A 13,800-nucleotide genomic window follows, 5' to 3' on the forward strand; every position below is an offset into this window, starting at 1 on the left:
AAAACTTTTATTTTCATATGTAATAGAAATATTGTTGTGTTTGTGTTCAGATTTCTTAATTTCTCACATTATTTCAAAATATTCTTTTATTCAAAAGAATAACTATACTTTATACCTAACTTATTACTTTTTTAATTTATATTTTTAAATTTAAAATTAAATTAGAAACAAGGTAGCTTAACATGTCAATTTCAGGTCCCTCTCCCTTTCCCTCCCTTCCCACCAAGCCCTCCCAACAACCCCTCCAATATCCCCTCATTTCCCCAGGGAGGGTGAGGCCTTCCATGGGGATGCCCTAGTCTGAAATTTCATCCAGGGCAGGTCCTAGACCCTACCCTGGGAGTCCAGGGTGAGAGTGCATCTCTCATTGTTGGATGGGCTCCCAAAGTCCATTTGTATAAAAGGGATAAATACTGATCTACAACCCAAGGCCCAGTAGATTACCTAGGCCTCTTCACTGACACCCACATTCAGGGGGTGTTGATCAGTCACATGCTGGAATCCTAGTCATCAGTCTGGGATTCAAGAACTAAACCTTGTCAGGTCAGCTGTTTCTGAGGGTTAAACCAGCCCAGTCTTAACCCATTTGCTCATCAATCCTCCTTCTCTGTCACTGGATTCCTTGAGTTCAGGCCAGTGTTTAGCTGTGGAAGTCTACCTCTGCTTCCATCAGCCACTGAATGAAGGTTCTGTTTGCCAGACTTTCTGGCCATGAGATTGTAGGCTGGCACTCTCCAGATATATGTCTAAAATCCATTTATGAGAGAGTACATTTCATGTTTCTCTTTTTGTGACTGGGTTACCTCACTCAGGATGTTTTTTTCTAGTGCCATCCATTTGCCGGCAAATTTCAGGATTCCATTGTTTTTGTTTTTGTTTTTGTTCTGCTGAATAGTACTCCATTGTGTAAATGTACCACATTTTCTTTGTGCATTCTTCGGATGAGGGGCATCTAGTTTGCTTCCAAGTTCTGCCTATTACAAATAATGCTGCTATGAACATAGTGGAACAGATGTCCTTGTTGTACGAATATGAATCTTTTGGATATATGCCTAAGAGTGGAGTTGCTGGGTCTTGTGGCAGGCTTATTCCCATTTTTCTGAGGAATCTTCATATAAAGTGGCTGTATGAGTTGGCACTCCCACCAGCAGTGGAGGAATGTTCCCCTTTCACCACAACCTCTCCAGCATAAATTGTTATTGGTCTTTTTGATTTTAGCCATTCTCACAGGAGTAAGATGGTATGTCAGGGCTGTTTTGATTTGCATTTCATGGATGACTAAAGATGTTCAGCACTTTTTCAAGTACCTCTCAGCCATTTCAGACTCCTTTGTTGAGAATTCTCTATTTAGTTCTGTAGCCCACTTTTTAATTGGATCCTTTGGTGTTTTGGAGACTTGCTTCTTGTGTTCTTTGTAAATTTTGGATATCAGCCCTCTGTCAGATGTGGGATTAGTGAATATCTTTTTCCATTCTGTGGGCTGCCTTTTTGTCTTGCAGACTGTGTCCTTTGGCTTACAGTTTCAGGAGGTCCCATTTATTAATTGTTGATCTCACTGTCTGTGCTACTGGTGTTATGTTCAGGAAAATTTCTCCTGTACCAATTCATTCAAGCATACCACCCACTTTCTCTTGTAAGAGGTTCAGTGTGGCTGGATTTATGTTGAGGTCTTTGATCCATTTGGACTTAAGTTTTGTACATGACAATAGACATGGATCTATCCACATTCTTCTACATGCCAGCATCCAGTTATGCCAGCACCATTTGTTAAAGATGCTTTCTTTTTTCCGTTGTTTATTTTTGGCTTCTTTGTCAAAGATAAGGTGTTCATACATGTGTGGGTTAATATCAGGTGTGCAATTCGATTCCATTGGTCTACCTGTCTATTTTTGTGCCAATACCAAACTATTTTCAGGACTACTGCTCTATACTAGAGCTTGAGGTCATGGATGGTGATGCCTCCAGATGTTGCTTCTTTGAGTAAGGTTATTTTGGCTATCCTGGATCTTTTATTTTTCCATACAAAATTGATTATTGTTCTTTCAAGGTGTGTGAAGAATTGTGCTGGTATTTTAATGGGGATTGCATTCAATCTGTAGATTGCTTTTGGCAGGATTGCCATTTTTACTAAATTGATCCTACGTATCCAAGATCATGGGAAATCTTTCCATTTTCTGAGGGATTCTTTAATTTTTTCTTCAAAGATTCAAAGTTCTTGCGATACAGGTCTATCACTTGTTTGGTTAGAGTTGCCCCAAGATATTTTATGTTGTTTGTGGCAATTGCAAAGGGTGATGTTTCTCTGATTTCTTTCTCAGCCCTTTTATCATCTGTGCATAGTAGGGATACTGATTTTTTTGAGTTAATCTTGTAGCCTGACACTTTGCTGAAGTTATTAATCAGCTGTAAGAGTTTCCTGGAAGAGTTCTTTGGGTCATTTGTGTAAACTATCATATCATCTTCAAATAGTGAACGTTTGACCTCCTCCTTTCCAATTTGTTTCCCCTTGATCACCTTTTGTTGTCGTATGGCTCTAGCTAGAACTTCAAGTGCAATATTGAAAAGGTATGGACCAAGTGGTCAGCTGAAAAAGCCTTTGACAAAATCCAACACCCCTTCATGATAAAGGTCTTGGAGAGATTTGGGATAACAGGAACATACCTAAACATAATAAAAGCTATATACAGCAAACCAACAGCCAGCATCAAACTAAATGAACAGAAACTCAACGAGATTCTGCTAAAATCTGGAACTTATTACTTTATACAAACATTTCTATAACTTTATTGACTCTTCCCAAATGTCCATGACACTAAGCTATCTAGGAAAACTTTCTTTGCGATTGTTCATCAGTGAATCTGTCTATCTTTCCAGTTTTCATTAATAAAGTAATATTTGTTTTTACTTTCTCAATACCTAATATCTGAGAAGGATTTCAATTCAGTCACAGAAGTCTTAATTTATTAATGAAGATACACATTCAAAGGCATCAAGACAAAATGTGTTTATTTTTCATAAGTTCACAATTTAGGTTGTTTAAAGGGTAAATGAAACTCACAGTCCAAATATATAATAACTAAGATTTTCATAGATTATTGTCACCTCAAGAAGGCTAGTTGCCAGATCATGCTGAACAGTTAATCTATCTCTCTTCACTTAAATTCTTGCTTAATATTTTTAAAACAAAGTGAATAATTGGCAGCTTTTTACAGTAGAAGGTATGAAGTAGATGGAAAGAAACCATGTTTATGAATAGAGCAAAAGTGAGAAAGCCTATTATGACATCTCCACTGATTGTTGACATAATATGATCAAAAAATTATGCCACAATATTTTATTGCTTTCTCTTTCTATTATTGTCTTTGATTTCTATGTTATCAAGTTTATTTTGTGTTCCTAAAAATTTCAGTATTTTCCTCTTTTTTATTTAATTTAAATTAGAAACAAATTTGCTTCACATGTCAATTCCAGTTCCCTCTCCCTCCCCTCCTCTCTGACCCTCCAATCCAATCCCTACTGCACTCTCAAAGGAGGGTGAGCCCCTTCATGGGTGATCTCTAAAGTCTGTCATATGATCTGGGACAGGGCATAGGCTCTCCTACATATATCCAGAGGGAGACAGAATCCCTCCACATGGAATGGGCTCCCAAAGTCCATCTGGATGACAGTGCTAAATGTTGATCTATTGCCAGAGGACCCAAAGAATGCTGAGGCCTCCTCACTGACACCCACATTCAGGTGGTCTTGATCAGTCCCATGCTGGCCTCTTAGTCATTAGTCTGGGGTCTATTAGTTCCCCCTTGTTCGGGTCAGCTGTTTCTGTGGGTTTGACCTGCCAAATCTTAACTCTTTCTCATCACTCCTCCCTCTCTGCAACTGGGTTCCAGGAGTTCAGTTCAGTGTTTAGCTGTGGGTGTTGGCCTCTGCTTCCTTAAGCCACTGGATGAAGGCTCTAGGATGGCATACAAGGAAGTTGTCAATCATGTTATCCAGAAGGGCACTGAAGGTAACATGTCCACTATTGGTTAGATTGCCTGATTTTGTCATCCTTGTAGGCCTCTGGACATCTCACTAGTGCCAGATCTCTCTTTAAACCCATAATGCCTCCTATTATGGTATCTCTCATCCTTTTCTCATCTATTCTTCCCTTGTCTCAACTTTCCTGGTCCCCCATGTCCTCCTCTCCCCTCCTTTTCACCCCTTCTCTTTCTCACAGCTTCCTCAACCCCCTTTCTCCCAGTCCCCTCAGAAGATTCTGTCCTGTTGCCCTATTCTGTTTTCCCATGCAGATTTCTCTTAGGGTTCTCCCTGTTTCACAGACTTTCTGGCTGTGGGATTGGAAGCTGGCACTCCCCTGGTTCATGCCTAAAATCCATATATGAGTGAGGACATACCATGCTTGTCTTTTTGTGACTGAGTTACCTCACTCAGGATGGTTTCTTCTAGTGTCATCCATTTGCCTGCAAATTTCAGGATTCCATTGTTCTTTTTCCACTGAGTAGTACTCCAATGTGTAAATGTACCACATTTTCCCTGTCCACTCTGCAGTTGATGGATATCTAGGTTGCTTCCAGGTTTAGGCTATTACAAATAATGCTGCTATGAACATATTGGTACAGACATCCTTGTATGAATGTGCACCTTTTGGGTATATGCCTAAGAGTGGAATTGCTGGATCTTGTGGTAGACTGATTCCCATTTTTCTGAGGAATCCCCATACTGATTTCCAATGGGGCTGTATGAGTTGGCACTCCCACCGGCAGTGCAGGTGTGTTCCCCTCTCTCCTCAACCTCTCCAGCATAAACAGGCATTGGTGTTTTTGTCTTTAGCCATTCTGACAGGAATAAGATGGTATCTCAGATTTCTTTTGATTTGCATTTCCTGGATGGCTAAGGAGGTTGAGCACTTTCGCAAGTGTCTCTCAGCCATTTTAGACTCCTCTATTGAGAATTCTATATTTAGTTATGTACCCCCACTTTTTGATTTGATCCTTTGATGTTTTGGAAACTTGATACTTGAGTTCTTTGTAAAATTTGAAGATCAGCCCTGTGTCAGATGTTGGGTTACTGAATATATTTTCCCATTCTGTGGGCTGTCTTTTTGTCTTGTTGACTTTGTCCTTTGACTTACATAAGCTTCTTAGCTTCAGGAAGTCTCATTTATTAATTGTAGATCTCAGTGTCTGTGCTACTGGTGTTGTATTCAGGAAGCAGTTTCCTGTGCCAATTTGTTTTAAGAATTTCAGCATGGCTGGATTTAGGTTGAGGTCTTTGATCAATTTGCATTTAAGTTTTGTGCAATTTTAGGATTTTAAGTTGCATATTTATTTCATATAATGTGAAAAGTATCATTCCAGTAAATGTGACTGTATCAAATGATAGAATTATCCCATTACATTGAATTTTGAATTTAAAAATAATTATTCTGAAAAAATAAATAACTTTTAAGTCTAATGATCCATAATTTCATTACAGATCATGTTACTTGGTTAATGTGCAAATCCTAAAGAATTTCTGGTATTTTAATTGAAAAAAATTCTTTTTGCTAGTATAAAATACTTCAGACTAAGTTACAAATTCTACCAATATTGGGAACAGTGTATGTTGGTTTCCCTGGAAAAGGAATGAATTTAAGCTAGCGTTCTCAGGTAGTGTATGAAGAGCTATTATCTGTGAACATTGAAAAGGACTCTCTTAAGCTGGAAGCAAGGAAAGGATTTTACTTGGAAGTCTAGGTCATGAACAATACAGTTCAGGATACCAGACAGGGAGTGGAGGGCAGTCAAAGATTACAAAACAGAAAGAAATTGGATGTATTCAAAGCTTTAAATGATACAGACTCTAGATGTTATGAAAGGTCACTTCAGCAACATTCTTGGAATACTGCAGGTAAAATGGATTCTTTTGTGATGATGGATTACATATGTATATCCTTCCAGATGACAGGGTATCAGGAAGACTTAATCATGTTTACTTTAATAAATTTATCTCAGTCCTTTGATGCTGAGTGCAGTCATGGAGTCCTTTGAATGCTACCTTCAAAAATTATATTCAGTAATTAAAATGAAAATACTGAAAACAAAATAATTTCAGATACGTGATATAGTTTGTGACTGAACAAAGTTATATGCTTCAGAACTGCATATTGTTCACTACACTGGTAAAACTCAAAATCAAAGAATAGTCCATAATAATAGTAGAGATTATTTAATTAATAATATGTAATTATGTAATAAGCTAGACAACAATAAAATGAAAAAACTCAAATTTGTTGAAATAATTTAAAAGAAGTAGAAGGATAAATCTTTGCTATGACAATAACATTGAGATAATTTGAAATGTGTGTATTATTAGCATGTCTATTTGCTAGCAACTGTTAAAGCAAAATTTAGCATGAGTAACATGTATTTATAATTTTCATTACTTCTAATTTTTATTAAAATTATTCACTTATTTTTCATCCTGATTGCAGTTTTCCCTCCATCTTCTCCTGCTATTCCCTCCACCAACCTAACTTCTCCGCCACTATTGACCCCCTCCTCTGCTTCTGTCCGGACATGGGCAAAGTTCCCATGGGTGTCAAAAGAGCAGATTATATTAAGCTGAGGTAGGTATAAGCTGTGCCCCTTGAATTAAGGATGGTATGTCAACTCAGTAGGAGGACTAGGTTTGCAAAATCCAGCCAAAGCATTAGGGACAGTTTATACTTTTACTGCTTTTTGTCCTGCAAGTAGACCAAGTTACACAACTGTCACACATATGTAAAGGGCCTAGATCATTCCCATGCAGACCCGTGGCTGTTGATTGAGACTCTATGAGCTCTTATGAGCATGTGTTTGTTATTTCAGTGAGTTTCTTTGTCATGACCTTGACACCCTTCACTTGTACAATCTTTCTGTTCTCTCTTCAACAGGATTCTCCCAGCTCAGCCCAGTGCTTGACTGTGTGGGTCTTCACATCCATTTCTATCAGTTACTAGATGAAGGCTCTCTAATGACAATTGGGGTCACCAATCTGATTACTGGAGATAGTCAATTCAAGCTAACAATCCAGTTTTTGCTTGGATACTTTGGGGGGCATACTTGAATATTCACGTGAGTTTACCTTGCACCAAGTTTCTTCCTGACCTCCAAATGCCCTCCATATGAAGACATCTCTTTTATTACTCTCCACCCATTCACACCCCAGTCCTATACCTCATGTTCCCAACTGCACCTAACCCCAGTCTACCCAGGATATCTCTTCTATTTTCCCATCCCAGGGAAATCCATGAATCCAGCTTTGTATCTCCCTTTTAACCAGACTCTGGAGCTGTGGATCGTAGCATGGTTATTCTTTACTTGATAGCGTATGTCCACTTGTGAATGAGTGCACACCATGTTTTTAACATCTGAGTAATACTCCATTATGTACATGTACCACAGTTTTCTTTATCCATTCTTCATTTGAGAGACATCTATGTTATTCCCAGGTTCTGGTTATTATAAACAATGCTGCTATGAAGATAACTGAGCAAGTATTGTGTGGTATAATTGAGTATTGTTTGGATATATGCTCAAGAATGAAATAGCTGAGTTTGAGGTAGATTGATTTCCACTTTTTTGAGAAACCTCCATATTGATTTTCAAAGTTGATATAAAAGTTTGTAGTGCCAACAGAAATTGAAGAATGCTTCCCTTGCTTCAGATACTTTCCAGCATAATTCATCATTAGTGATTTTGATCTTAGCCATTCTGACAGATAAAATGGAAACTCAGAATACTTTTGATTTGCAATATCCTGATAGGTAAGAATTTTGAACATTTCTTAAAATGTATCTTGATCTTTTGAGATTTATCTGTGTAGTATCCTCTCTTTAGATCTCTAGATACATCTTTCAATTGGGTAGTTTGGTACTTTGATGTCTAGTTTCTTTAGTTCTTTATTCATTTTGGAAATATGACCTCAATCAGATGTGAGGTTCTTTGAGATCTTATCCTATTCTGCAGGCTTTTTCCTGTTGACAAAGTCTTTTGCCTTGAAGATCCTTTTCAGTTTCATGAGGTACCATTTATCAATTGTCTTTCTCATGGTCTATGCTATTGGGATTCTATTCATGAAGCTGTCTCCTGTTCCAATGTATTCAAGACTACTGCCAACTTTCTATTCTATCAGGCTCATTTTAACTGGATTTAAGTTGATGTCTTTTATCCACTTTGATTTAATTTTTGTGAAGAGTTATAGATATGGATCCCTTTGCATTCTTCTACATGCCAATATTCACTTATTTCAGCATCATTTGTTGAAGATCCTTTCTTTTTTTCATTTGTCAAAAAATCAGGTGTTCATAGTCAGGGGGATTTACATTGGCATCTTTGATTCAATTGTGCCTTTTATGCAAATTATATGCTACTCTTATTAGTAAATATCTGTAGTAGAGCTTGAGATCAGGAATGGTGATACCTCTACTATTCTTTGTTTTTCCATATGAAGATGAATATTATTATTTAGAAGCAATATATAGATTTAATGGAATATCCATCAAAATTTTATTAATTCTATTTTTTATTATAATGTAATAACTTCATTTCCCTTTTATTTTCCTTTGTCTGAACTCTCCCATTGCAAAACATGGCCACTTTCCTTAATTAAGTGTTAGAATATGCACTTATATATATACCTATAAGTTTCTAGATCAAGCCTATTCAAGTATGATTAAGTTAGTTGTATATATATTGTCAGTGCTTTACATTTGGAATTGGATCATCAATTGTTATCTTTCTGGGAACTACTATTTCTCCTAATCTTCATTCCTCAATTTCTTGTAAGTTGTGTAGGGCCAAGAACTCATTGCATTTCCTTGTCTATTTTATAACATCTATCTATGCATGAGTTCTTGTTAGGCTTATGTTTAGGCAGTAAAAATTGTGAGGATTTATGTGTGTAGCATGCTAGGAGACACAGTCTCATACAAAGCTCTCTGATTTTCTGGCTCTTATCCTTTTCGGGCTCCATTCTGTAATGGTCTCTGAGTTTTATTTGTAACTCGGGGGGGGGGGGACAAAAAGCCTTATTTTTAAACAGATATATCCAGTGGTTCTAGTTTTCACATCCCCTAATTTAGATTGACTCTGATTTTCTATAGTGATCTCTTCCCATTATACTGAGAATATGTCTTGATGAGTGGTAAAGTCTACACTAGTCTGTCACTATATGGAGAAATATTTACAGTGCATTTGGGGATTATGGAGCTTTAGAAAAGTGAGAGTTGTGGGTTTTTCTCCATGGTACATGGTATCAATAGCCCTAGTTAACTGGTTGTACCAGTGCCAGTCCCGTTTCCCGTTTTCCTTTTTTTTTTTTTTTTGAGTGAGATTTAATTCCAATTAAAGAGCTACTGATTAACAGTTAAGCATGTATGACACTACTGTACCGCCAGAGTTATTCCATGTAGTCATTGTTGTGGCTCATAGGTATCATGGCTGCTAGGAAGGATTTTTGGTTGCTTCGCTCCCTTGGAGGTTTGCATGGCTTCTTCTTGTACCATAAAAGCTAGTCCTCATGGAGGAACCTTTCAGATAAGTTACAACTCCAGGACCTCTGAACCTTTTGTCTAATGTGCGTAGTGTTTTCAATGATAGAGACTTACCTTTCACCTTGGTGAGAGTTGGGAACCCAGGGGAATAACAATAGCCTGTAATATTTTGGGATTTTTATTGACAACTCTGATACACAACTAAAATGAAGACTTCTCATGTTTGTTGTTGGGAGTTTTGCTAGAAGGTTTGTGACTTTTGGAAGGATCGTTGTCTTCCAAGATGAGAAAATTTTATTTAAATTACATGCATATTTACGTACAAATTTATGGGCACTATACATTTTTGAGGTAGAGAGTTAATAGTATGATTTCTTATGATGTTTTCAGATATACTTAGTGTTACTTTGCCATGTTTTCTCTTTCTTTTGTATTTATCTCTCTCCTGCCTCCGTATTTAGAACCCCCCTCTTTTACACATTTCCATAGTCAGATAACATTTTAAGGTAAAATTAAAAGTATCTAATTTATATGAGATGTGAAGGTGAAAAAGGCAAACAAACAAAACACGATGTGAAAATAAAAATTACTAGAGTACAGCGAAAACTTTTAGATCAACAAAAAATATTTACAAACCACATTTTTTTTTACCAGAATATACAATGGATTCTAAAAGAGTAGACAAAAATATGCAGCCAAAGTAAATGGAAAATTAAGATATAAATAGATGTAGCTAGGAAAAAAATGTTGGCATGCATATCTGTGATATCAATATAAAATATCACTAACTGTAGAGTGTTCAAATTAAATTAAGAAAGGTATTATTCACCTTCCTAAGCATGCCATTTTCAAAAAAGGTGATAGAATATAAGTGCTACAGAACATGCAGACAAAGAAGAATATGGAAGTGGTCATGGAAATGGAAATTACTCTGTGGAGAAAAAGTATCAATGTTTCTATAAAATAATGGCAATGTGATCAAGAACAGTACTAGTAGGTATATCTAAATAGAAAGAAATTTGCCTGTCAAAGAGAGCCAGTTACTCCTATTTTCATTGCAGTCCTATTCATTGTAGTCAAGAAACTAATACAATCTATCTGTCCGTAAACTAAGAAATGGTAAATAAAACATGCATATTCATGTACTAGGATTCAATTCTGCTTTAGAAAACATAAAATCCCATGTAATTCATTGCCATGGGAAGGCACGAAAAAACTGTGTCACATCATCTTGCTCTTTGGTATCTGATAGAAATGTAAAGCAATTCTTTGACATTGGAGAGAATTTAGGGCAGATGTATACAGGCTTGTCACTGTGTAGTGATTGAACTGAGTGAAACAGAATGGTGGTAACTGTTTTTTGCTATGTATTTAACGGATTTTTTTAAAAAGCATTTTGAGCTTCTGGTACCCTGCTCAGAGCCTCCTGAGGTCTGGAAACTGCACACTGGTGAACATAACCCAGGGTACCAGCCCACCCAGTGACTCCTAGTGTCCTGGTCCTGCCTCTACCCACAGGAGGAGGTAATCTTGGGCCTATTTCTGGGCTTCCATCAGAGTTTCCTGAGGCGTGGGGACTGCACAACAGGGGAACCCTTCCCAGCAGAACAGCCCATCCAGTGTCTACCAACTTTCAATAATAATCCTGAATCCACACACAACAATAGGAGAGCCATCAGAGTATTGGACCTGCTTGTACCCAACAGGAGGGAACCTTGGACTCAAGCATACCAGGAGAGGAAAAAACTCCACATAATCCCACCAGAAGAAGGCATGTGAGGAAGAAAATATAAAAACACATATAACAACAGCAAAACTAATTGAAAACAACCAGAGTCTAGGGATTTCACACCGGCAAGACCTGAATATCTCAACACAGATGAATCAGAAGAGAATGACCTCAAAAACAACTTCATGAAAATTATAGAGGGCTTCAAGGCAGATATGAGAAAATCCCTTAAAGAAATGGAGGGAAAAACAAAACAAAAAATCCAAGAAATCAACAAGTCTCTTAAAGAAAAGCAAGAAAAAACAATCAAGCAGATGAAGGAAACAGTTCAAGAAATGAAAACTGAAATAGACACAATAAAGAAAACATAAACTGAGGGAATGCTGGAAATAGAAAATATGGGAAAATGATCAGGAACTACAGATGCAAGCATAACCAATACAATACAAGAAATGGAAAGTGAATCTGAGGTGTTGAAGATACACTTAGAGAAATAGTAATCAAAACATCAAACTTACAGAATAAATAAAGACTATTAAGAGCATAAAAGAAAAAGGCCACATACATAATATAATATAATATAATATATAAAGGTAAACTTATAAGAATTACACCTGACTTCTCCATGGAAACTCTGAAATCCAGAAGGTCTTGGATAGATATTCAACCAACATGTAGAGACCATGGATGTCAGCCCAGACTACTATACCCAGCAAATGTTTCAATCACTGTAGTTGGAGAAAACAAGATATTCCCTGGGAAAACAAGATTTAAACAATACATATCCATTAATCCATTCATACGGAAAGTACTGGAAGGAAACTCCAACCTAAGGAAATTAACTATACTCACAAAAACATAGGCAATATATAATCTCACTTTACAAAAGTCAAAAGTAAAAGCAGGGTAAATCCACACATAATGTGAACTAGAGCAACTAATCTAAACAAACAAGAATTAACAGAAAATGGTCCTTAAATTCCCTCAATGTTAATGGTCTTAACTTGCCTATAAAAATTAAAAGGCTAACAGAATGGATACAAAGACAGAGTCTATCCTTCTGTTGCATACAAGAAACACACCTCAACTACAAGGACAGACTTTACCTCACAGTAGAGAGTTGGGATAAGATTTCCCAATCAGATGAACACAAGAGGCACGCAGGTGAAGCTATCCTAATACCTAACAAAACAAACTAGACTTCAAACTAAATCAATCAAAAGAGATGAAGAATGCCATTTCTTATTCATCATAGGAAGAACCAATCAGGAAGAAGTCTGAATTCTGAACATACATGCCCCAAATTCAAAGGCATATATGTTCATAAACGAAACAATCCTAAAACTCAAATCACAGATGAGACCTCACACAGTTACAGTGGGACACTTTAAAAACCACTCTCACCAATAGACAGAAAAAGCAGACAGAAACTTAACAAAGAAGCAAAGGAACATACAGAAGTTATGACCAAATTGGGTTTAAGAGATATCTATGGAACATTCCATCGAAACACAAAAGAATATACCTTCTTCTCAGTGCCACATGAAACCATCTCTAAAATTGACCACATACTCAACAACACAGCAAACCTCAACAGGTACAAAACAATTAGAGTAATACCTGTTTCTTATCACCATGCTTTAAAGATAGAATTCAACAACAACACAAATTGTAGAAACCCTACAAACTCATGGAAAGTGAACGATGCAAAATTGGACCATTACTGGATCAAGGAATAAAGAAAGAAATTAAAGACTTCCTAGAATTCACTGAAAATGAAGACGCAACATACCCAAACTTATGGGACACTTTGAACACAGTACTAAGAGGAAAGTTCATAGCGTTAAGTGCTCATATGAAGAAACTGGAGAATAGTCACACGAGAGAATTGATAGCACAACTGAAAACACTAGAACAAAAAGAAGCAAACTCGTTCTGAAAGAGTACACACCAGGAAATAATGAAACTGAGGAGGTTGAAATCAATAAACAACACAAAAAATAAATGTAAGAAAGAGATGGTTCTTTGAGAAAATCAATATGATAGACAAATGTTTATCCAAAATAACCAAATGGCAGACAGAGAACATGCAAATTAACAAAACCAGAAATGAAATGCAGGACATAACAATGGACACTGAGGAAAACCATAAAGATATCAGGTAACTTTGAAAAGCTGTACTCCACAAAATTTTGAGACCTAAAGGAAATGGACAATTTTCTGGATAGATATCACCTGACAAAATAATGTCAAGAAAAGATGAGCAAATAAAATATACCTGTAACAGCTAATGAATAGAAGCAAGTCATTAAATTCTCCCAACACAATAAAACTCAGGATCAAATGGTTTCAGTGCAGAGTTTTACCCGAAGTTCAAAAAGTAGCCATTACCATTTTTTTCAAAGTATTCCACAAAATAGAACAGAAGTATCGTTGCCATAATCTTTTTCCGAGGCTTCAACAATCTTGGTGACTAAGCCCCACAAAGAAATACCAGGAAAGAGAATGGCAGACCAATATCTCTCATAAACATGGATGCAAAAATACTCAATAAAAT

The sequence above is a fragment of the Mesocricetus auratus genome, unplaced genomic scaffold, assembly GCF_017639785.1.
Source record: "Mesocricetus auratus isolate SY011 unplaced genomic scaffold, BCM_Maur_2.0 Super-Scaffold_100006, whole genome shotgun sequence".
Classification (NCBI taxonomy): domain Eukaryota; kingdom Metazoa; phylum Chordata; class Mammalia; order Rodentia; family Cricetidae; genus Mesocricetus; species Mesocricetus auratus.